This window comes from Hirundo rustica, chromosome 2 (genome assembly GCF_015227805.2).
Source record: "Hirundo rustica isolate bHirRus1 chromosome 2, bHirRus1.pri.v3, whole genome shotgun sequence".
Classification (NCBI taxonomy): domain Eukaryota; kingdom Metazoa; phylum Chordata; class Aves; order Passeriformes; family Hirundinidae; genus Hirundo; species Hirundo rustica.
Genome location: NC_053451.1, coordinates 81778880 through 81804522, shown reverse-complemented (window position 1 = coordinate 81804522; position 25643 = coordinate 81778880).

Here is a 25643-nt window from a genome sequence, read left to right as displayed (position 1 = left end):
TTTGCAATGAGACAGTGTTTATAAAAGACTACATTCCTGGAAGCAACAAGTAGAAGGTAACCTGTGGTATTGGCTGCTTGCAGCTGTGGAAAAATTTCAACAGTTAAAACCACAAACAGTGAATACACAATAGAGCCTATGGAAACAGTGGGAGATGGGATTGTTTGTCAGCTGGGGGTCTTTCTTCCATACATAGATGGATTTCTATAGGGCCAAAAAATGGTGGATTTCTCAGTCCTTTGCCTAACAGGTTTCTTTTATGCTGAGCAAGTTCTTCAGTATCATCAGGTAAAATTCAAAGGAGTGAACTGCCATCATAACTGCCATACAAATGTTGGAACACCCTCAGAAGCATGAGTGTTTAAAATCTGACAAATAAAATAAAAGAATTTTTTTTTTTTTTTTGGTGTTCTGTACATTCTATAATACAGATCATAAATAAGTACCCCATGTTCTGAAACTGGTGCCCTCCAATGGTGCAGCTCAATCAGATAAATCGTGTCCTTTACCTTTGGTATCAGTAAGGAAAAAAAGGTATTCTCTGACCATGGTGAAACAAATCAATATCAATGTTATTTTAGCTATGCAAAAATCTTTGGATAAAAATATAATTCAGTGTATGTTTATTTGATTTCCTTACAAAATCAGTATCCTCAGTGGTGATACTGATCTATCCAATCAAGTTTTCCTTGAACATTTGCATATTTTTTCTACTATAAATAGTTTGAACATCTGCAGCAGTAATTTGTAAACCTCATTTATATTATATATAGTACTTTTTTATTATTTTAATACCAGTACTTTATAAAAAGGATCCACTGAGATGCACCGGAGAACTTAGAAATTAATCAAGTGGTACCAAAAATATTTACTTGACCAAACAGAGAAACTACAAAATAGTAAGGAAAGCATGAAAAAAGATGAACTACAGCTCAACAGACCTAATGGAGATAAGTACTAAACATATTTTTTTAATTATGAAAATGCAAATCTGTTTCTTTATAATATTGAAATTAAGACTTGACATTTGATTATTTTCCCTGTAGTTTTCCCCTTTTATGTTTAAATTTTGATATAATAAGGAATATCTTTATCCATGACAGTCCTAATTTTAGTTGTTTTTTGCCAGTGGCTGCCTGAAAAACACTATATGTGAATCTCTGTTTCCTTAAGGAGTTGTTTCTTAAGTCAAAAGGACAATATAAATATGTCAATATTATTAAAATCTTCTAAGATAAAAGAAAATTACAATGAAAAATCCTGGATATTTTTTTCCTCACTCTATGAGTTAAAATTAAATATGACTAGATGTGTCTTTAACAAAACCATTGGGATCACTTCTATATTAAAATAAAAATAAAAAAAAAAAAGAGAGAGAGAGAATTAAGTCAGAGTTTTTATATCTTGCTAGTAATTCATCACACATTGCAAGATAAAACAAGTAAGTCCATTCCTACTTGTCTAAATTAAGTAAATTTATTCCACTCAAATTATTTAAGAAGTACATGCTTCTCCACTATTTTAAATATTAAAAAAAATCAATTTACTTGTTAAGATTGAACAAACCAAGAGATTCCTGAAAATATTTCCATAAGAATATATAGAATAAATCATAAGGTAACCTACTGTTCTCATACTGAGAATAAAATTAAATAAAATTAAAGCATATTATATTCTCCAAACTGGTGACTGCAGAGAGTTTTAACTTTTTTACGTGTTTCATAATGAGTGAGTAGGTAAGGTAAGGTTAGTATAAACTAGTAAAACAAACTAGTAAAACTGTGGAATGTCAAGCTTTTCAGAAGCCAAATTTAGTAGTTCTTGAGAGGCTGCTTCTCCACAAATTCATGTTTGAATATTAATATTGGTGGTTCATTCCTCAACCCACCTTTTTCCTAAACTCACAGGAGAAAATACAGATTTCTTGTCATGTCTACAGAAGTAATCTTTTAAACACTTTTTTTTTTTTTTTTTTTTTTTTTTTTTTTTTTTTTTTTTTTTTTTACTCTTTATTATGACATCATAAGACAGGTAAAGACAGATAGAAAAAAATTAATTTTCTTTCATAATTAGAATAGAATTTAAAATTGCACAGAGATGGATGTTTAGGTTTGATGAAACAATACTGGATAGGTTAAAACATTGCTAAGACTGGAGAAAGTTTTTGTCTCAGATCTGCAAGAATTACTACTGGGAAAGACAGCAGGGGTGTGACAGTGTCCAAGGCTCTACCTATACCCAGCCTTGGAATAATGTCTTCATAAATGGAAAAAAATCAGAGAATACCACCAACTGTACCCTGGAAAATGTAAAGGTTATTTGGAGGGAAAAAATGGCTTTTCATTAAAAACAAACAAACAAAAACAAAAACTAACCAAACAAACAAAAACAAAAACTAACCATTCAAACAAAAAAACAAACAACAACAACAACAACAACTTATCTTTATAATCTACTAGATGCATTGTCTCGGAGAAAAAAAATCCATTTCACAAAACAACAACAACAACAACAAATCCATGTTTATAAATATATTTTGAAAGACTCTGTTTTGGAAAAAAAAAAAAAAGTCTTATTTTGCAAGGGAATAGAAGTAGGAAAATATGGGAAAAGGACTCGGGGAAAAAAAAGGCAATATGCGTTTTTGAAGTATTTTGGCTCCCAAATAGCATATTCAATCAAAAGCATCTGACAATCTCCACATTGGAATCTTCTGCTTGTCAGTGAGAATACTGTGAAAAAGAGAACAGTTAATATAATCAGTTCAGACTTTCAGAAAGTCCTTCCTGATGTTCAGTGAAGGAAGCCTGGTACTATCATTTTGTTCCAGGAGCTAACAAAGATCACAAACTGTCTAAATAAAACTTAGAAATGGAAGACATAGAAATTTGGAATCCATAAATATCTCTAGTTAGTTGGTTTTTGTTGTTTTGTTTTTCCTTTTTCTGAATAAGAAAGGTAATGAATTTCATAGAACCATAAAATGGCATAAAGATCATCTAGTTTGAAGCCCCCTGGGCAAGGGTAGGGACACGTTTCACTAGACAGGTTGCTCAGAACCCCATCCAACCTTGCCCTGAACACTCGCAGGTGTGAGGCATTCACAAACTGCTTTGGGCAACATTTTTCTGTTGCCTCACCACTCTCACAGTAAAGAACTTTCCTAGTACCTAATCTAAAGCTAGCCTCTTTCAGTTTGAAGCCATTCCCCCTTGTCCTGTCACTACATGTCTTGTAAAAAGTCTCTCTCCATCTTTCTAGCAGGCTCTCTGAAGGTACTGGAAAGCTGCAATTAGGTCACATCAAAGCCTTCTCTTTTCCGGTTTGAACAAACCCAATTCTCACAGCCTTTCCTCATAGGAGAGCTGTCCCATTTCTTTAATCATCTTTGTGAGCCTCCTCTGGGCTCACTGCAATAGGTCAATGTCCTTCTCATGTTGGGGACTGCAGAACTGTGCACAGTACTCAAGGTAGGATCTCACAAGAACAGAACACAGGGGCAGAATCCCCTCCTTCGACCTGTTGGCCACACCTTGTTATGATGCTGCCCAGGAAACAATTATCTCTGTGGGCTCCCAGCACATCTTGCCAGGTCACGTTCAGCCTCTCATCCACCAGTACCTCAAAGTCCATCTTGGCAGGGCTGCTCTCAATATATTTACACCCCAGCCTGTATTGATACTGAGAAATTCCCCAAGCCAGATGGGGCACCTTGCACTTGGTCTCTGTGAGATTCCCATGGGCCCACTTCTTGAGCTTGTCCATGTCTGTCTGGACAGTTTCTGATCCTTCAGGTGTGACAACTGCAACACTCAGCTTGGTGTCATCTGCAAGTTTGCCTGAGGGTGCACTAAATCCTTTCTTCTGCGTCATTAGTTGAAGATACTAAATAACATTACCCAATACAGAACCCTGAGTGACACCACTTTTTATTGATGGGCATCAGGATCCTGAGCTGTGGACCACTACCCTCTGGATATGACCTTCCAATCACCTTCTAATTTGTCTAATAGTCCACCCATCAAATCTGTCCCTTTCCAATTTATAGATAAAGATGTTGTGGGAGAAACTGTCAAAGAGTTTGCAGAAGTCCAGATAAATGATATCTGTAGCCCTTCTCTTGTCCACTGATGTAATCACTCCACTGTATAATGTTTTTTTTTAAATAGGAAATGAAGGTTAAATTTCAAATAAAAGAAGTAACGCAATGATTAAAATACAGACTCAGTTGATAATTTCCTTTTTTCATACTTGTGTCTATAATTGTCCATTACTAGCTTACAATTTAATGTACAAAGTGACTATAACAATATTTGGAAAGGCTAACATATGGGGATCACCAATAATTAACAGATAACATGTTTTTTTTTAACTTACATCACTCAAAATCAGACAAGAATTAGTAAGACATTGAGAGGATGTAGACAAAGAGAATAACACAACAGAAAATATTTAATTCTGACAATGTGAGTCAAGCACACACACTTTGTCCTACACTTTGGCCTATTTGAGAGCTGGAACTGACAGAATGAGAATTTCATCAAAATGTAACAGCACAAATGAAGATTGAGATAAGGGGAAAAAAGGAAGGTATCAGTATGATTAATTTCTATAAAATATGTAGTTATTCCTCAGTTGAAATGCTAGATTTAATTTAATCAGCCAGTTCAAACACATTAGAATTTTGATTTTCTCTGCATATCATTTTTTAAAGAAAATTATTAGAGCAAGAGCAAAATTAGTGTGAAAACAATGGTCTTATTTATGCAAGAGTGCACAACATTAAAGAGTATCTTAAGGAGGCATATTGAATAATGGATGGCATAAGTTACTCTATGGCAATTCAAAACTTTTCTCTCCTTATTTAAGTATAATGTAAGATTATAGAGACAAGAATTGAATTGTGAAGTAAAAAATTAAACATTCCACCAAATATGATATCCTTTTAATTAACTAGTATTAATTATTGCTACAAGTTATTAGAGGCTAGGAAACTAAAAAGAAGTAAAATTAATATTAATAGGATTAATAAAAACATCTATAGCTATATTAGACAGGCTTACATATTCACACATGTATGCTTTCATACTCTACAGAATAAATGAATGCAAAGTATACAGAGCAGAAGTTTTCCACGTGGTGATTGTATTCACAAGTTCCAACCAACATGTGGTCATGGTTCTGGTCAAAATGAAAGCACAAAATATAACTATGGACCAATTAATTATTTAATTTAATAGGAGTTTTGCAAAACATTGGATGTCCAGAAAAGACTTATTAAGACCTTGGGGAAAAAAAAATAATTATATATATATATATATGTGTGTGTGTGTGTGTGTGTGTGTGAGACAGGGGTGAATGATAATGGATTGATTGACTTTACTAACTGCGCTGGCTTGAAGGCTAAAGCAGCAAGAGACACCAAAACAGAAGAACAAGTTAACAAGAGAGAGAGGGAAAAAAAAGAAAAAAAAGAAAAAAAAAAAAAAAAACCAACAAATGCAATAGTACAAAAGATCACTGACAGAGTCAGAATACAATCTGACACCATGGTGATAGCAGTCCAGGTGAAGTGGTCTTATTGAAGCAGTGTTCCTGCAGAAAGGTTTGGTAGCTCTTGTCCTCTGAGAATCCAGTGGGTAAGGCTGCCTGTGCTGTCCCAAATCCCAGATTATATCCAGGTGGGAATGCTTGGCTCCTCCCCCTGGGTGGAGCATCTCACAATGGGCTGATATCATTTTATCAGTCTTGCAATGGGTCCTTGATTGCCCATTAAACAGAGATAGCTACTGGAGGGAGTTATCCATGAGTCATGCAGCAGGGCACTGATGGGCCATTAACAGAAGATAGTCTGGAGGGAGGGGGCAAGGGAAACACTGCCCAGCCTAGTTCCAACAGCTCATGTAGATGGTGATAGAATACATACTTCGGGCACATCTTACATGGTAACCTAGGACATTAACTGAACTACATCTACTTACATGTTTACAGTATAGACAAGCTGAGCTGGTCACATAAAGCTCCTTTAACAAGTGCTCTAGTGGCATTATACATACTTTCCTAAGGCACTTCACACAGGCTCAATGAAGCTGTTGAGATCTTTATGTCCAGGTCTTGAGCAGATTGACAGGTGCAGTTGATAAGCTTCTCTTCATATTTGAAAAGTCATGGCAGTCAAGTGAAATCCCCAATTACTGCCGAAAAAAGAAACAGCAGACCCTTTTTTAGAAAGGGTAAAAAGGAAGATCCTGGGAACTACTGACTAGTCTGCCTTACATTATTGCTCAGTAAGATTATGGAACATTCCACATATCCCTGGAAGACATGCCCAGGCATATGCTGTGGATGACACGAAGGTGGTTTGAGACAGCCAACATATCTTCATAAAGGTCAAATTGTGCCTGACTGATTGGGTAGCCTTCTATGATGGACTGACTGCATTGGTGGATAAGAAAAGAGAAGCTGGTACCACGTTATCTTGAATTCTGCAATATTGTGGTAACCCTCCATGAGACTAGACGACCGCCGATGGCAAAAGAAAGAACCTGCTCTTTGTCCGGGGGGAAAATATTGCTTTATTCTCCAGTCCTGCCCTGCCTTGGCTGGAGATCTTCCCCGATTGCTTTCCAGTGCCAGAGAGCCCTCAGCCCCGCCTGTCCGAGGACTTTTTCCCCAGGGGGCAGGGCCCAGAGGCAGGGACAAAACTTCATCCAGTCAGGGAGAAGTGGCAGTGGAAGAGTTAAGTTACAGATGAGTAAGGAAAAAACACAATACAGATTACAAATCTGATAAAACACAGTATAAACCCAATTAATGCATTACAACACAATATAATATCATTTTTTCTAATTTAAAAAGATACAGGTATTACAGACAGAATATTAGATGTATAAGAAGTTGGTTGGATGGGTATGTCCAAAGAATGACAGCCCACAGCTCAATGTCCAAATGGCATTACTGCTGTCCTTCCGTCAGCAGATTTTAGTGATGTCCAACAGTCCCTGTTGGAGCTGATATTATTCAATACCCTTGTTAGTGACACCAAGTCAGCATCCTCAGCAAATTCACAGATGCAACCCTGTGGGAGAACAAACAGAGACAGTGCTGAAGGCACTCTTGCCGCTGATGTGTTACAGCTGTGTTAATTACCAAAGAGTGGGAACAGCCTTGCCCTCACAGCTATGGGTGATAAAAGAGTAAGTTAGTGGAGTAGTCAGTTAGAGTGAGTCAGTTGGAGTCAGTGTGCTGTGCCGTCCCATGAGGGGCAGGAAGGGTAAGTCATTGTACGAGGGATAGGCAGCTGTGTGAGGGACAGGAAGTAGCAAGCTGAAACTGTGGAGGAAGGAGGGAAAGAGCCAGAGCTGCTGTTCATAGAACTGCAACATCTAAAAGGTATGGAAGACTTTTTGATAACGTGGGACTGATACTTGAGGCCCTCTGAAGTTTTTAAAGGAGCATTCTTGACTACTGTGGCCATCTCGGTGATGACACCACCCTATTGAGTGGTGCAGCAGGAAGGGATGTCATCCAGAGGGATCCTAACAGGCTGAAGGAGATGATCCTCCCTTCCTACTCCAGTCTTTTAAGATGTCACCTGGAACACAGCATCCAGCTTTGGCATCCCCAGCGCAAGAAACAGGGATCTGTTGAATGTGTCCAAAGGACAGCAGAAAAACTATCAGAGAGCTGGAACATTTTTACTATGAAATAATGTTAAGAGTATTGGGGCTGTCCATCTTGTAGAAGAATGTGCTCTGGGGAGGCCTTATTGTGGCCTTTCAATACTTAAAGGGGGCTTATGAGAAAGAGCTGTTTTTCTCTAGTGCCTGCATTATAAAAGGAAGAGTAATGGTTTTAAACTGAGAACTATAGATTTAGATTAGATCTAGTGAGGCATGGGAACAGGTTACTCAAAGAAGCTGTGGATGCCCCAACACAGGAAGTCTTCAAGGGCAGGCTGGATGCAGCTTTGAATAATTTGGTGTTGTGAAAATGCCTATACCTATGGTAGGGAGGTTGGACTTGGTAAGATTTAAAGACTCTTTCCAACCCAAAACATTCTATGAGTTTAGGTAAGCAATCAAATACAAAAAAAACCCAAAAAACAACCAAAACTAAAAACAACAACAAAAAAATCCTAGTAGAATAGCATAGTGCTCGTTTGATTTTATATTGTGATAAGGAGACAAGAAATATTTAAGTAGCCAAAGACCTAAATACTACAGCTGTAAAACAGGAGAGCTTTGCTAGTGTTATTTTTATTACCCGTGTTCATTTTTCTCAGAGTAGATTTTAAAGAATTTTGCATAAACAAAAGGAGCAATTTGTGTTCTAATTCTACCCAGTACTTTCCTGATCCTATTCTAGGGGGTTTTTTTTTCTGTTCTGGGATAAAATCTTTTCTACTCTATATGTATTTGTATAATGCATGAACTGTCATTTTCTTGCATTACCACATAGAATAGATTTGACCATTTTCAGACTGGCAACAAGTTTTCAGAAAGATTTGTTGTGTGAATTTTTATTATGCTGTTTCAGAAATCACCTCTTTGTCATTTTCTTGGCAAGTTAATTGAAAGTTGATAACATGACAAGTACTAAAAACATCCTTTTGTTCTACCATAGAAGAATGGATTATATTTTGTTTCTGACTCTTTTAAATTATGCTTTTTCTTATATTTTTATGATTATTTATTGAAATTCAGGTAATATTTTAAGACATAATGCATAATTCAGTACATATTTTTTTACATTTGCTTTAATCACCATATGTCAGCTCTTAAGTTTGAGAGCAAATATAATCAATGTGCATGAATTCAGCTGTGAAGGGTAATTATTATTATTTTTTTTTATTATTATTTTTTTTTTTTTTTACCTTAGCTGCTGCTTATATGTTTTTGGTATACATTTACCTTGGTATTCAACAGAACATTGAATAGGATTCACATATTTAATTGTTAGAAAATCTTGCAAAATAGTTAAAAAGATTAGACAATTTTTGTGATAACTGGTCCATATAATTGTAATCTTTTCAGTTCATTTTTATAGGGGTTTCTACTTTAGGGTTTGTCAGATGTAGTTGGACCTGTGCTCAACAAGGAACATATTCACTCTAATGTCAAAGAATGCAATTTCCATGACTTGTAACATTATTCCTTTATATCATTAACAGATTTTTAGTTTAAAAATAGCTTCTTAAAAACAAGCTTTGATGAATAACAAAGTAGGAGCAGCAGCTAGACTGAGGAAATAAAGACTTGTAGAAACAGCTCTTTCTGAGTAAAAATGGCACAAGAAATTATCCTCTTAATATATACTCATAACAAATCTCTCTTTTTAATTCAGCCATGTAATTCTGTTTGTTCTTTATTTTCTTTTCCCAGACATTTCTTTAACAGGCAGTTATTACAGAAGCACACACGTGTCCTTATCCAGGAACTCCTCTCTTGAGAAGTATGTGCTTATGAGTGAAAAGCAGGTGTTCTCCTTTTTGCTCATCACCACTTGGACTGCTTTCAACTGATAATGCCTTTAAAAAATGTGAAGAACACCTGCCGTCTTTATATCAGAACTGGTATAACTAGTCATATTTTTAGTTTTATTGCCAAGAATATCTTGTTTCTTGAAAGCTTATATTGGACTCTCTTACAACTGATGTCAGTCTGGATCAGTCCAGCTGTACAGTCAGCATTTCTTGGCAGAACATTGTACGAAGCTGGCTGTACATGCTCTTTGTCTTTGAAACACTTAAACTACAACTTAAGAAATAACTTATTTTGCTTTTCTCCCCTTTACCAGAATTTTTCTTTATTTTACTGCTATTCTTGCCAGTTGAGTCTCGTGATTTTTACTTATTACCTCCAATGCAAAGAATGGTTCTAGGAATAAAATTTATTCCTAGAATATATTTTAGTTTATATTTAGTTTTATATAGTTTATATTGCTGATGCATTTATCCTGAGATATGGATTGAATTCCTGATTCTGGTATTTTTAGGTGGTGATCAGCTATGTACTCTAAACATCTAAATATTGACTTGTGTAAGTGGAGTCCTTGGGTTCTTGTTATGTTTCATGTAGACTGTGGCTCAGTTTAATTGCATGTATTTCTATATGCATTTGGATTCATCTGAGGAGTTTCAGGATACCTAAATGCATCGTTCTCAGAGATATAAGTCAGTACCATAGTGAGAGTTGTACCACTCTCAGTAGAATTTGGGAATGGGAAGAAGACCACACTCTGAATTAAACATCTGTGTCTATTGTCAGAAGTTTAAGCTCCCGTTATGATGTGGTGAAATATAAAGTTTGATTGAGTTGCTTCACAGTAGTGTCTACTGCCATGTGAGAGGCTCTACAATATCTTCTCTCACTTCCTGATTCCAGTATAAGTCTGCTCTCCTGAAATATCTACCAGTCCCATGTGGATATCTCTTACAGAGTCAAGTATCTTAAAAAATATGAGGAGTGTTGGCATGATTAACTCAGTGGGATCTTTATGGTCTGTGATATACAAATGAAATATTTATTTTTAGAATAATATATGTAGCTAAATATTTTACTTTTATTTTAAAGAAAATTAGTAATCTTTTGCTTACTTATTGGAATGTTAGAATGAGATTAAAGATAGACTAATTAGTACAAAATCTTCCAGTCTTGCAAAATTGAGTATTTCCATGATGGCTCATGGAGAAAAATCAACTCTCTTTTTCTTCATCTGTGTACCAATCAAACTTAGGCAAACCATTTTCTTTGAAAATTATCATTTGTTTTCTTAGAATTAACATCCAAATTAAATTTTTAGACCCTTCAAAAATCAAATTATAATTCAAAGTATTTTGAGACATATTCCATTATTTGGTATATACAATATACATGGAAATTTTGAAAATCCAGTAGGCTACACCCTATTTATTTAGGTATTTTACAATATCTACCTGTTGAATAAATCAGATGGGCAAGAGCTATGACTGCCTTGATATAATTCTTAAAATGAACCCTTTAAAACTTAGAGTTGCCCAGAGCCATTGGTTTTCAATGATCAGCACAATTTCTTCTTCAGTGCATAAAAGCTTTTAAAAGTATTCCAATAGGAAACTTACTAATACCATGGCATATATAAAATAAATGTCATAGTTGCTTTTTTTCTTATTTAATTTTCCAGAAAGCTCAAAAGGATACTGATGAGGAAGAAATGTAATGATATGTGAATTAAATCTCTTGAAAGGGCTTAGAAAAAGTCCATGTACGGTAAAAATGATGGTTAAATTAAAGTTAGTGAAACTTGGATCCATTAAAATTTCAGAAATATTTCTCCATCTGGATCCTGCTCTCACACAGTTTTGATCCCTAATAATTGACTCTTTCCTATGACCCCCAAAATGCCACTGTCATTTTTGAGCTCTTTTTCTCCAAGGTTAAACAACTCCGTTTAATTTAGTAAAGTGCTGGCCAACATCAATCAGCTGCACTACCACAGCCTTACTACTTATCTACTTCCCCTTACCACCACTTATGACCATGTGGCGCTGAGCCTGGTGTGTGGGTGCTTTAATCTATCCCATGCCCCTGAAACTTGTACCTGTTGCCCAGGATCAAGCAGAGAGATAAACATCAGCAAGCCATAAAAGCCTTTCAGGAATCAAAACAGGGGCTTACAGAAGTGCCTAAGTTTGGTTGTGTTGCAAAATTACTGCATGTCTATTTCATTGATTGCAAAATGAAACTGCCAGCCACAATAGGAATGCACATGACATAGCATGATCAGTGAAGTATGTTCTCTCTGATTAGCAAATGTGTTTTAGAGATGATCATACTGTTGCCTAACTAGTACAGAGAAAATGTTCTGCTACACACAGTCTAAACAGAAAGAATGTATACCAATGTTACTACATATCACTTTTTTAATCATGTTTACACAGAAATAATAGGAAATCTTAGTGGGTTTGTATCAATATGCACAATTCAAAAAAGATTTTACAAATGACTGCCTTTTTCAGGTTAACTTGGCATTTAAAGTAATGGCATTGAGAGCTGAAAATGTCCCAATTAACGGATTTTAAGCTCCTTGCAAGGATTATATAGTCAATTCTTAAACCGCGACATTCTTGAATAAGCCTTATGTGGCTAGACTCAGTTTAACACCTTGAAAGCCTGTGAGTCATGCTGTATGATCGATTTCAAGTATACCCAAAATAAAAGCACCCCACTGACAGTTTCACATAGCAGTTGCATCATTGGCCATTAGAGGTTTTGCTCAAAGTAATAGTGGAGGCTATGGGGACTAACAAACTCTAAGAGTTACCAGTCAAAAGGTGCTTTTTCAAACAAGAATAGTCCATTAGACACCTGGTACCTTAGGCACTTGAAACTGTTCATATACACTTTCATTTTATTTGCTATTTTTTAAAGAATTTGAATAAATAGAAAATATTACAATATTATATGGATGTTATTTTTAAATGGTGGATAAACTTTGGAGATGTACAGAATTCTATTTATCTTAAAATATTAATTTTTGTACAATATACCCAATATTTTGATGTTTAGTGATCTTTCAGGTTTTTTTAATGTGTAATTACTAACCTGATGTGACAGGCGCTGATAATTTTAGCATAAAGAAAGGAGTATAGATTTTAAAAGTTCAGGTGAAGAGAAGGATTTTAAAAAATCCAAAAAAATTCCTAATCTGGACTGAAACAAGTTATTTACAAAAATTTGCCAAACAGGCAAAGAAATAAACCTACAGACACAAACAAAAGAGTTAAAAACACCCCAAAGCCAAAGAAACCAACAAAAACCCCAAATTAAAACCAAACGACTCAACAAAAAACCAAAAATAAACACAAAAAACTTACCCAACAAAACAAAGAAAAACAAGAACAAACAAAATATTAATTAAACATAGAAAACCAGTGGAGGTAATTTAAGATATTACTAAAGAGTTTTAAAATTACTAATTCTTTTCTAAGACTCACAGAGTATTTTTGCCTTTCCTCTTCCTTTGAGGTGGTTTCACTTGAGAACAGAGAGGTATATGGTATTTTTGACTCACCACAGCCAAGGCAAAATAAACATTGAAAAAATATTTATATATAGTATTTCTATATAAAATATCTGTTTTGTTTTGTTGAATTTCATAGATCAAAACCTTTTGTCTTTCTGAACAATTTGCTGGCAATTTTAATTCAGTATTTTTCATTTTAATTCAATCAGTTTTCAAGTGACAGCATAACTATTTACAGGATGCACTTTGGGAAACAATTTGATTATATTCTTATCTCTAGTACTGAGATATAAATTTAGATCTAATCTAAGTTTTTAAGAACTTTAACTAGGATTTTAAGAATTTAGCTAGGATTTAATCCTACTTTACACCAATGTAACTAAGAACAGCATTCAGCTTACTGTTTTACTGAAAAAAAAAAAAAAAAGTCTCCCTTGGGGTAGCTTCTCATTTCCCAATATTGAAACAAATCAAAGCCAGGAAAGTTGTAAGTACGTACTTGCCTAAAAGGAAAATGCTTAGCTAATGCTATCAGTACTCAGCTTGAAGCTACTTCCAGAATCAGAGATTAATGTACCCAATACTCTGGCAATGGCCTGAGGATAAAAACTTCCAGTTACTAGAGCAGAAAATGCCATAAGGACCTTTTCTTCCAGCCACACTATATCCCCCCTCAAGGACTGAAGGTGGATAACTAAATGATGACAGGGACTGAGCTTCCTCATATTGCTGAGATTTCCAAATTTCATATCAGTCTGTATGAGCTATAGATTAATTACTGCACTGATTACTCAGAAATGGGTAATTTTGTTGATACAAGACACTGTAAGTCGCTACCTGTAAGTGAATTGTATACCTTTAGTCAAAGCATATAAACTTGTATACACTCACGTACTGTATTACCAATCAAGGAAAAAAACAGAGTAACAATATGAATATGCAACAATTGGAGGTTCTTTTGATGCCAAGTGAATCAATACAAGTGTCTACACAACTGCACCTTTAAAACAATTAATCACAATTAGCATTTTCTGACTTAAAAAGTTAAATCCTGAATCTGACACAGAAAATGGTTTTGCAAGGGAGATGTAAGACAGATTTGGCATGAGGGAGGAGTAGGTATAGAATCATGAGCAGAATCTAAGAATATAACAGCTGGCCATAAAGCAATAAAGAGACCAGTTAGACAAAAAAATATTTCCAGGATAGAAAATAATTACAGACAACAGACTGAAAATCCAGAAGTTGTTCCACCTTTATTTCAACAAAAACATACAAAATGTAAAGGTTTTCTCTGGGAAATAAACAATTTTAATTACCAATGTAGAATCTGTACTGTGGAAAAAATTCTTTTTGGATTGATATGAAAGTATCATCTTCATGTTTGTGATTGCCTGTGATTCCCCTTTTCCTTCTATTTAAATTAATGTGGGTATTATTAATTCTATTAACATAATCATATAATTGCTTTGTAAATTCTGCCTTTTTTTTCTCATTGCTTATTGTTATTGATTTTTATTGTCAGTGTTAATTGTATTAATAGTTATTTTAATTGGAATGATTAGAATTGCTAAGTTTTCTAGTTAATTTAGAATCTGAAAATAATCACTTCAGGTTTTGGAGTCCTGAGGCTACACAATCATTCCATATGTTGAAATACATGTAATCACAGAGAAAATTGAAAGACATTAACAGCAAAAAAAATCCTAAATGTAAGTTAAATAGAGGCCTATTTTTAATGATTTTTGTTTTGTCTTGTTTCGTTTTTGGTTTTTGTTCTGGAAATATTGGATTGCTTAGCTACTTCCCAGATTAACTGTTTAAATAGCAGTAGTGTTGATTAGTTTAGTAAGTTTGCAGGTTTAATAGTGCATAGATTAAAATAATAAAAAATAATGACAACATTAAAATATAAGAACTAAAAATGTGTCTCTAAAAAAATTGGCATGCCTTTTTCCAGATTTCTGAATTGATCTAATAAATTTAGAGTTATAACACTCTAGAAAGTTTTTCATGTTATGATAGTCTGATTCTCTTTCAACTAAGGCTATTTATTATAGGGATTATTGTACACTGTGGCCAGGGGAAGGTAATACACCTCTTTCTCACGGAAAACAACTTCACAGCGAGAAATTAGAAAACCTTTGAAGATATGGATAACTCAAAGGAAATTAAAAAGATGACACAAATAATACTTTTGCAATTATCTTGTCACAAAAATCAAGTTATACCTTTAGGCTGTTAATACTACAGATGGAAGCACCATTTACAATTTTAAATTCTGTGAATGATAACATCACTAGAACAGTGGTTTAATTCCTCTGATATTAGATATCTGGAAGCTTCTACTCCCTGAAAGTTCAGTCGAATTTGGAAGAACTCACAAACCAATATATAAATATTAAACTGAAGTAACAAAAGCAGCAAAAGAGATTGAGGGTGGGAAGTAAATGAGTAAAACCTCTATGAGGCAGAACTGATGATGGTTTTGTATCAAATTTCCAGCTATGACCCAATTTATTGTAACTGTTCCCTATGTTTTTAATGTTATAGTTATCAGCATAAAAGTCAGCCTACTTGAAATCCACTTCTGCTGTATTTCTCTGCATTCATTTTATTAATCTGCCGCACATATGATATTATTTTAATGGTTTAAAAAAAAAAGTTTTTAAACCAGTATTTGCTAATGTAGAATTCTAGATATGAAAAAGAACTAATACGTATTTTATCTCCCTTTAATAACTTCAATATTCTTATATGAATTTAGAAAGCACAATGTTACATAAATATTCATGGGTTATACTTAAACTGGAAATGTGTAGGAGGAGGGCATACCTTATTTCAGTAATAGCAACCTGTCCTACATATGCAAATTGCATTTGAAAGGGTTCTAAATGGACATATATAAACTCAACTCTCTCCCTGTCTCCAACACATCTATGGCACAGACTTCACCTCAGCATGTAAAGAAACATGTAAAACCTCTAACAGAAGATTTTATCCAATTTCAAATTCTCAGTTCCTCTGTCCCAAAAATCACTTCCTTTTTGGATGTCACTTTATATTTAGGTAACACAAAACAAATCTCAACGCTTTTCTTTTAAGACTTTTTCTTAATACATTGCCTGTGGCAAGTCAGGATCCTCACCTACTACATATTAAGAGAGTTTCTCTAGTATCAGTAGAGTAAATACTCAAACATTTGTACTTGGACAGGCAATTCTCAAAACCAGTGAAGTAGGCAGATGACCTGGTTTTAGAAGTCATTTTTAGAAATGGTTTTAGGACCAGGTTTTTAAATTTAGCATAGCTGACATAACACATAGGGAACTTGACATCACTATGAAAAAAAGAAAAGAAAATCAAATATTGCTTAATCAGACTTTAGCAGATAGCGATAAGGAACTGCAATTGAAAAGTCCCAGCTATTTACTCCAAATCATTTTGCTATACCTGGAATTTCTATCAAATTCTTTATGCTGAGTTATACTGAAAACTGCCAAATAAAAATGGTAGCGATAAGTCTCTAGTCAGTTTATTTCAGTGTCAAGGCTTCTATTATTCTTTATGGCCTGTGCTGATTATAACTGAGTGATAGATCATCATTTTTCCACTAGAGAGTCAGTAAGACTAACACATTTGTTTCAGAAATACTGGAGAGTTGAATAAACGCATTCCCCTGATTGCATTTGTGTATTTCATGTGTCAAACATGAAATGGAACATTAAGTTGGAAGTTAAAGAGAAAAAAGATGCTGTGAAAGAAGAATGAAATATGGCATATCAATATCACTGCATGTAGTTTTTATTCTAAGTGGACAAGATGAAATGGATAGAAATGGCTAATAAACTGTCTTTGGGGACAATTTTTTGTATTAATTCTCAATTTACTTCTATTTTAAAACTTCATTTGCAGTATTTCAACAGTCCATGACTTATTCTGAAAGGACATTTATGCATTAGCAATTTAACACATACATGTTATTAAAAAAACAACAAAAACACAACAACAACAAAACATCATAAATAGAATTTTAATAATGGAAATATTTATGGAAGTTTTGGGTATGATGTTTTAAAAAACACTTTGCTATCCTACTATATCTTGGGAACCTCTCTGCATATATCTAATTATGCATTTAAGCTTCATGTGAAGCATTCAAAAGAATGGCAATTCTGTCATTAAATGATGTGGTTCATTGTTCATTTCATCCTGGATTTTGATGTACTCCATATATTTATTAAATTATATTTATATTTATGTTCATGTACTCATCTTCCATTCATATTCTTGAGAGAATTTAGAGTGCTCTTTGAATTGTTTAAAGAATATTTCTTCAAGTACACAACGCTTAAGATGTGAGCCTGAATATCATTTCTACTCCCATAATTGTCCTCTGAAAATTTCAAGATGTATACTTATCTTATATATAAGATACATATTTCAAGATAAGTATAATATATATTACTGTTGTTTCACCCCAGCCAGCAACCAAGCCCCACAAAACCACTTACTTCCTCCCCCATCACCAGGTTGAGAATCAAAAGGGTAAAAGCTAGAAAATTTGTGGGTTGAGATAAAGACAGTTTATTAGGAAAAACAAAGGCTATAGAAACGTGTAAAGCAGAACAAGGAATTAATTCACAACTTGGCATGGGCAGACAACTGTTCAGCTACCCCCAGCAAAGCAGGCCCCCATCACATGCCACAGTGACTTGGGAAGACAAAAGCCATCACTCCAAATTAATCTTATTTCCTCCTATTTCCCCCCACTTCATATATTGGTGATGATGTCAGATGGTCTGGAGTATCCCTTTGGTCAGTTGGGGTCACCTGTCCTGGCTGTGTCTTCTCCCAGCCTCACATGTTCCTTCAGCATCCTCGCTAGCTTGGCAGTAAGAGTAGCAGAAAAGGCTTTGTATCTGCGTAAGCCCTGCTCAGCAATAACAAAAGCATCTCTACATTACCAACCTTGTGTTCAGCACAAGTCCAAAATACTGCCCCATACCAGCCAATGTGAAGAAAATTAATTCTACCCTAAGATGTACCAGCCCCCCCCCATATATATATACATATATTATATATATATAAAGTCAGGTTGGATGGGGCTCTGAGTAACCTGATTTAGAGGAAGGTATCCCTTCCCATGGCAGATAATCTTTAAGGTCCCTTCCAATCCAGGCCATTCTATGCTATGAAGGTATACATTTTAAATTTAGGATTTAATATATTCTTAATTTGGAATTTCCTGTGGGATTTTTTTTTTGTTAGATAGCTTTATTTTCTCCTAAAGCCGGAATTCACAACAGTCTCATGTTTGATGGTGTGCAATGATGTAATTTTTCCTCTTTTGGGAAAAAAAAAAAAAAAAAAAAAAAAAAAAATTTATGAACCTGAATTCCTTGTGCAATGAAAATAGAATTCATTATGGTTCACGAGTACAGACCTAGCTAAGTGTTGCCAATCACGGCTTTCTTCAGTAAGTGTACTATGAAGAATTTATTTCCCCACCTTGTGCAGCTATTAGAAGCTGGGTATGTAGGTGTTTATCTCTCACTTTCATCTATGGGAACACCTCCATATATTAAAGAGATCACCCATAGCATGAAAGACATGTAACAGATGACACAATAAGCCCAAAAGTAAAGTGGTTTTAAAATCCTACCTCTCCCTTGAATTTAGTTGTCTAAGGTGGTATGGTATCTTTTTTAAATAAATATGAGTAGTTTATTCTTTTATTTTAAAAAGACCAGCCTGAATGCTTGTGTTGTTACTCCTGCCTATGCTTTGTAATACAGCAAGTTATACTTCTTGTTCAACAAATTAGATTGGTGGTCAGTGCCCTCTTCTGCCTGAACAAATTCATACCCATCTGCTGACTTATAACTTAGGCTTGTAGCCACCACTTCTGCAAAATCTAGCCCATGGTACAGTTGTGGATACAAAACCCATGAACCTTTGGAAATGCAAATAAGGAGTGTGACCCTTGCAAGCTGTTGAGTCTGTTCTCCTCAGGTTTGTCCCATCAGTCGTAATGTCAGCCTTGAAGGAAAAATGCTGAAGCACTCTAGAGCAAGGACACAAATTGGACTGGTTTTCCCCAAAGAACCTTCCATGAAGAGTACTGTTATTTTTATGCTGAATAATCATGCTATTTATGTGCATTCCAGTAAAGAAAAAAAAAAAAAAAAAATTCATAGAGAGACAGAGAGGATTTGGATGATTGAGAGTTCACCAGGCAGTGCAAGGTTACTTTATAATGCCACAGAAGATGCTGAGTTCAAAACCATGCTCTTAGTGTATACAACTGATCTCAGTGTCTAAATGAACTTTAGTGATGAAGAAAATCAGAATTACTAATAGTGAGTATCTATAATATATGAATGTATTTTATGATTTTCTCAGTTTCTTACTTCTAGAGGAAACAGGGCAGGAATAGACTCATTTTCCCAATTTTTGTCTTTGTAGGCTGTGTCAAAGAAAAGTCAAAAATCTAATGCTGTTATGAAAGTTTAGTCTTCCTGTTTTCTCCTTCATCTAAAAAAAATAATTGCAGACAGGTATGAGAAAAAGAAAGGTAAGTCATATACAGTCAGATGAAATGCATTTCTAATAGTTTGAAATTTTGTCAACATTATGTTATGTTTCATACAACAAAGTTCAGCAACATTTCATGCAGAAGTTTCATTAGAAGCAATTGTACAAGAGCATAGAATTTTTTGAGTAAAGCATGTTTACCCTTGAAACAGAGGTAAAATAATGTGGGGTTTTTAGTACAGCATTTCCTCTGGTTCTCCCTCTATGACCTAGAGTCATGTCATGCACCCTGAGAGATCAATTACAGGATTATGGTATATTGTTACTATGTCTACATGTATAATGGAAAAGTATTTCCCAGCAGTGTGTTTGTAATTTATGACTGAGACAGTAGTACAAAATAAAACAGAATATTGAAGATCAGAAGATCATTCAGAATTCCTTATTTCAATCCAAGATCTGTTTCCAAGTCTAAAGAAAAGTTCACGAGATCACTCCATCCTCCATATTTTTGGCTAGACACTTGAAGCAGAAAAACATTCAGCTGAGATTTCAGAACCACTAGGAATGGTGTTAGTGTAACAATCATCACACATGAGGAAAAATATTATCTATTTTATTCTGCCGAATGTTAGCTAAATTTGTTTAAGTATCCTTAAAAATTACAGTTATATGTATATTAATACTTTGAAAACAATCAGAATGGAATTGGACATGATTCAGAGATTAATTTTCCTCTTTAAACCAGCTAGTCTTAGCTAACTGTATGGTTTCCTAGGTTTAAAAAAAATGAAATTGCTTAGTATGGCAGTTGGACAAAAAAAAAAAGTCAACAAGTGATGGCTTGCATGTAAAAGTTACAATTAAAGAAAAACATAAAGGTATATTAGTGAAGATCTAAAGCTTTTAAAACTTTTAATCATTTTTGCTACTATGAATCTTACATTTACAAACTAGGTGAATCGAGTCAAGACACTCAGATACAACGATTTTTAATGCTTTCACTGAGGAACCAAGAGATTGGTATTGTTAAATTACGTTAATGCTTTAATGCTATGCTGTATAATGCATAATTTATAACTCCAGTGCCAAAATGCATGAGTGCAGTTCTCCTGATTAGATATTTTAAGAGCTGAGAAATCTGCAAACTCTCTGGCTGACTTTATTTTATTTAGCAAATCTGCTAATGGAATGTTGTTTTAACATATTCAGAATGAGTAGATTTTAGAAGAATGATGGATGTATCAATAAATTTTGTTGTGAGGAGTGTACGTGGCTAATCTATGACAGCGTTAATTACAGCAGTGTATGATATTAACAGAAATAAATTAGGAATAGATTATCACAGACTACTACACCTGATTAAGATGTCTCATACTTGTTTCTGTAGAATATGTAAAATTCTCTCTGTACTATGCATTTAAATATAACAGCATAACTGTTAAAATTAACAGAATAAAGTGTGAAGTGTCACTTGATTCTGAATTTTAATGCTGAAACCATGCTATTTTTTTATTCAGTGGAGTGCTTCATAAGCATTTCAAGTGGTGACAATTTTTTAGGAATTCCAAATCTCATTTGCAGGTGAAATAACCTACTTTAATGCTGCAGAAGCAAGTGAGGAGGTTTGGCAGTAAAGGTGATGTCAGAAGACAGTTTCAAGAATCTAGGCTTCTCTAAATTTAGGTCATACATCAGGCTAGATAGCTATAGTTTGAAGAAAACTCCTGGCTTATTAAATCTAGATCCTCTCACCAGTTATATTACTATATATTCCTTTAGATATAACAATCACAATCCGTCCCATATCAATATAGGGGGCTTGACTCCTCTTACCACTGAGAATCCATGTCAGAGACTTGTCCAACAAGTGGAAATTTCTAGCCTAAATTTATTCACAATTAGTCCATTCCTATATGTTCCAAACTACCAGTTTTCTTTATTAGAAGGTAGTTCTCAATTGCTTACTACTCTGGCCATTCTTGTACTTAGGATTATCAAACTATGCTCATTTTCTGTCCACTTTTGAGTGTCTTTATGCAGTAATACTCACCTTGTAACTTTCTGAATATAAGAGACTCAAAACCATATAAAACTACAGAAGAAACACCTTATGAACCAAAAGTATATTTCCTCTTTTTCCTGAGATAACTTTCTCTGAAAGACCAATCTGCCTTTTCATTACCTTGTGATCAATATTAATCACCCAGCCATGACTCTTCTGATACCATCACTTTATGATAATATACAAGATTACAGCAACTGTTTGTCAGTCCATTAATTTCTACACATGACATGTTGTATTTTGAACTATCAGGATATATTAAATTCTTATTAATCCAGGTTGATGTTCTTCCTGCTCTCCTTCTTATTTTATATAATTTGAAATCCATTTCTCCCCAACAAAGAGATAAGAAGGAAAAAACACACAGCTGCAACTAATGGAAAGCTGTAAAAGATCAAGGTACCTTGTAGCTGGACTAACACATGCAGTCTGAATAAAACCTGAAAATTTTGCTTCAAATGGTGCATATAACTAAACTGTATCTAACAATTAATCATTACAAAAAGGAACATTAAATTATTTTCCCCCTGTGATTATAGCAGTTTAAGATTCTTATTGTTTACACCTGTTGTTTGTGTTTGTTTTTGTTTTTTTTTTTCTTTTTTTTTTTGGTTTGGGTTTTGTTTTTTTTTTTGTGGGTTTTTTTTGGTTTTTTTTTTTTTTTTTTTTTTTTTTTTTGTGGCACTCCTCTGGAATTAATTTTCCAATATTAAAGATTTAGTAAATGAATGATATTTTCAGCGGTTCTGAATCTGAAAATATCAGGTGGTACCTGACTCTTTATCCAGCTATACTGGATACTATTTAGAGGACTATTTAAGGACTAGAAAATGAAGTATTGCTTTAATAAATTTTTCATTGTCTTTGGGTATGACATCTGCCAGAACATGTAAAGGAATATGGCTTGAAGAGGCAAGGGAGATGTGATGTGATGTGATATTTGGTGAGGCTTCAGTTGTGAAAAAATTATATCTAAAAAGCAACTATATTATTCATATGGACATAAAATATTTTGAGAAACGTAAGTGTATGACTATGTCAAACACATGCTCTTCTATGAGCTGCAGCATACCTGATAGTTTCAGTTGTCAATAAAACTGAGAGGTCTTTACATAATTCTTAGGTTTTTTCTTTACTGAGAAAGTCACATTGGATTCATTCTCACAAGAGCATTCACCATTATGATTTTCTGACTTCTAATCCCTCTAAGGAGAAGTTATCTCCAAGTACAGTTTTTGAGACACAGCCAGGCAAGTATTTTTTAATAGGCTCGTTCTTCACTCAGATTTCTATACAGCTACCATGTACGGATGTGTCCGCTCATCTCAGTAAAATTATATTCTTAAGTACATTCAAGAATCAAAATAAGTTTGTATTTAGTTTATTCAGCTTGTCTGGAAGGCCACTCATAAGTGAAAAAATGATACATATTTCTCTACCCTTCTCTTCCAGAACGAGCCTGTTATCTAAAATTTCAGCAAAGTATTTCAAAACATATGAGTAATATGAAAAAAGCAACTTTAGAGGACCAAAACAGAATATACTATCAGGAAGAGTGTTTCTGGAGACCATTTCTTTCACTGAGACAGTGAGGATACACGTGTGCCAGTTTGTCATCCAAAGAAAAGGAGACACATCATTTACTAATCCATCCTGATAAATAAAGGAGAAAACCTGACTACTAATTATAATGAAAAAAATTAATATAAAAAACCTGTAATAACTGTTCTTATATATAAGATGAAATGTTAGATTCTTGCCCAAAATACAGGGGGTAAAATGAGGGAATATAATTTTTTCATTTAGATTATTGTGAGGGAGTTATCCTTCTTCAGCATCCCATTACACAGATAATCCTCTGTGGTAAGGAAAGAGAATCCTCTTCATCCTTTGTACTAATCATCAGGGAAAGTATGAAAAACTACCAATAAATTGTAACTGTTAAGATGTGGGGGTTTTTTCCTTCAAGTTTTTATTATTTTATTTCTCTGTAGTTTGATTTCTTACACTCAGGAATCACATGGAGGAGGTATGTAATTAAAAAAAAAAAGTCTCCCATTTTGCTGGATGAAATCACTCTTCTGCTGAGGTTGATTTTCATGAGAAAAGCAAATCAAGAGATATTTTGAATGAGCTATGGTTTCCAATAGTGGCAAGGTAAGAGCACAAGACTTACAGACTCAACAAAATAATTTGCTTTTTTAAGATTGGGATAAGATTTCCTTCATTCAGTCTTGGAAATAAGTGGAATAGAGAAAAGAAAACTATTTTTTTAAAACTTATATCAGTTAGTGATTTCTATTTATCTTATTAGTCAAAGTGAAGAAAGCTGAAAATTTAATAAAAAATATCCAAACTATGTGATAGAGTCATGAGCGTACACAGCCCTTTCCTCAAATTTGGGACATGCTGAAGAGTGAAAGGGAAGTGTGAATAATATGAATAATATCTTTATTGACTCATAGGATAGAATCATAGACTATTTAAAGGTTGAAAAGACCTTAAAAATCACCAAGTCCAATTATTAAGTTTTTCAATACCTTCAGAAAAGGTCATTTCACCACTTCCCTTGGGAGCTTTTGCTAATGCCCCAAAATTCTTTTGATCAAGAATTTTTTTCCTAATATCCAATCTAAACCTCCTCTGGGGTAACTTGAGGCCGTTCCCTTTTGTACTGTTTCTTGTTACATGGGAGAAGAGACTGAAATGTACTTTGTTATAGTCTCCTTTCAGGTAGTTGCAGAGAGCAAGGAGGGATTCCTCTAACCCCCTTTTTTCCAGGCCAGACAACTCCAACTCCCTCAGATGCTCCTCATGAGATTTGTGCTTCAGATTCTTTCCCAGTTTTGTTTCCCTTCTCCAGACTCACCTTAATGTCACTCTTATAGTGAAGGGCCCAACATCGAACATAGAATTCAAGGTGTGGCCTCACCAATGGTCAAGTACAAGGCAAAATCACTGCTCTGGTTCTTCTGGCCACACTTTTGCTGATACAGGCCAGGATGGCATTGGCTTTTTTGGCCACCTGGCACACTGATAGCTCATGTTTAGCCACTGTTGACCGGAATCCTTTTTCTCCTGGCAGCTTTCCAGCCACACTGCTCCACTCTATCATATTGCATGGGGATGTGGTAATCCAAATGCAGGACTTGGCACTTGGCCTTGTTTAACCTCATGCAATTGGCCTCAGCCTGTCCTCAACCCATCTTGCCCAGATCCCTCTTAGGACCTTTCCTGTCATCCAGCAGACCAACACTCTTGCCCAATTAAGCACTGTTATGCAAACTAACTGAGAATGAACTTAATCCACTCATCCAGATTGTCAATGAAGATTTTAAACAGGATTGATGCCAATACTGAGCCTTGAGGAACACCACCAGTGACCAGCCACCAACTGGATGGAGCACTAGTCACCACCACTCTCTGGGACTGGCCATACAGCCTGCTTTTATCCAGTGAATAATGCACCTGTCCAAGCCATAAGCAGCCAGCTTCTCCAGGAGAAGGCTGTGGGAAACAAAGACTTTACTAAAATCGAAGCAGACAACATCTGCAGCATTTCCCTCATCCAGTAAGAAGGTTACCTTGTTATAGCAGATAAGGCTGGTGAAGCAGGACCTCTTTCATAAACCTGTGTTGGCTGGGTCTGATACCTGGTTCTTCTGCACATATTGATGACGGCACTCAAGATGATGTGGTCCATGACCTTTCTCAGCACAAAGATCAGGCTGACAGACCTATATTTCCTTGAATCCTCTTTCCAGTCTTTCTGGTAGGTGGGCATCACACTGACTTAGCTCCAATCAACTGGGACCTTCTGGTTTAATCAGGACCGATAAATGATGGACAGTGTTGTAATTATGGTTTTGTGTTCTAGTTCGTCCAAGACAACAAAGACATGCTACAGAATATAATCTCTTCCAATCTCATTTTGGAATGAAGCATCACACAGAAGAAATACAAATACCCAAACTCCACAACTTTCTTTTTGAACCATTTGCTTTTTTTATTACTTCTTGTAAGTTAATTTGGAAAA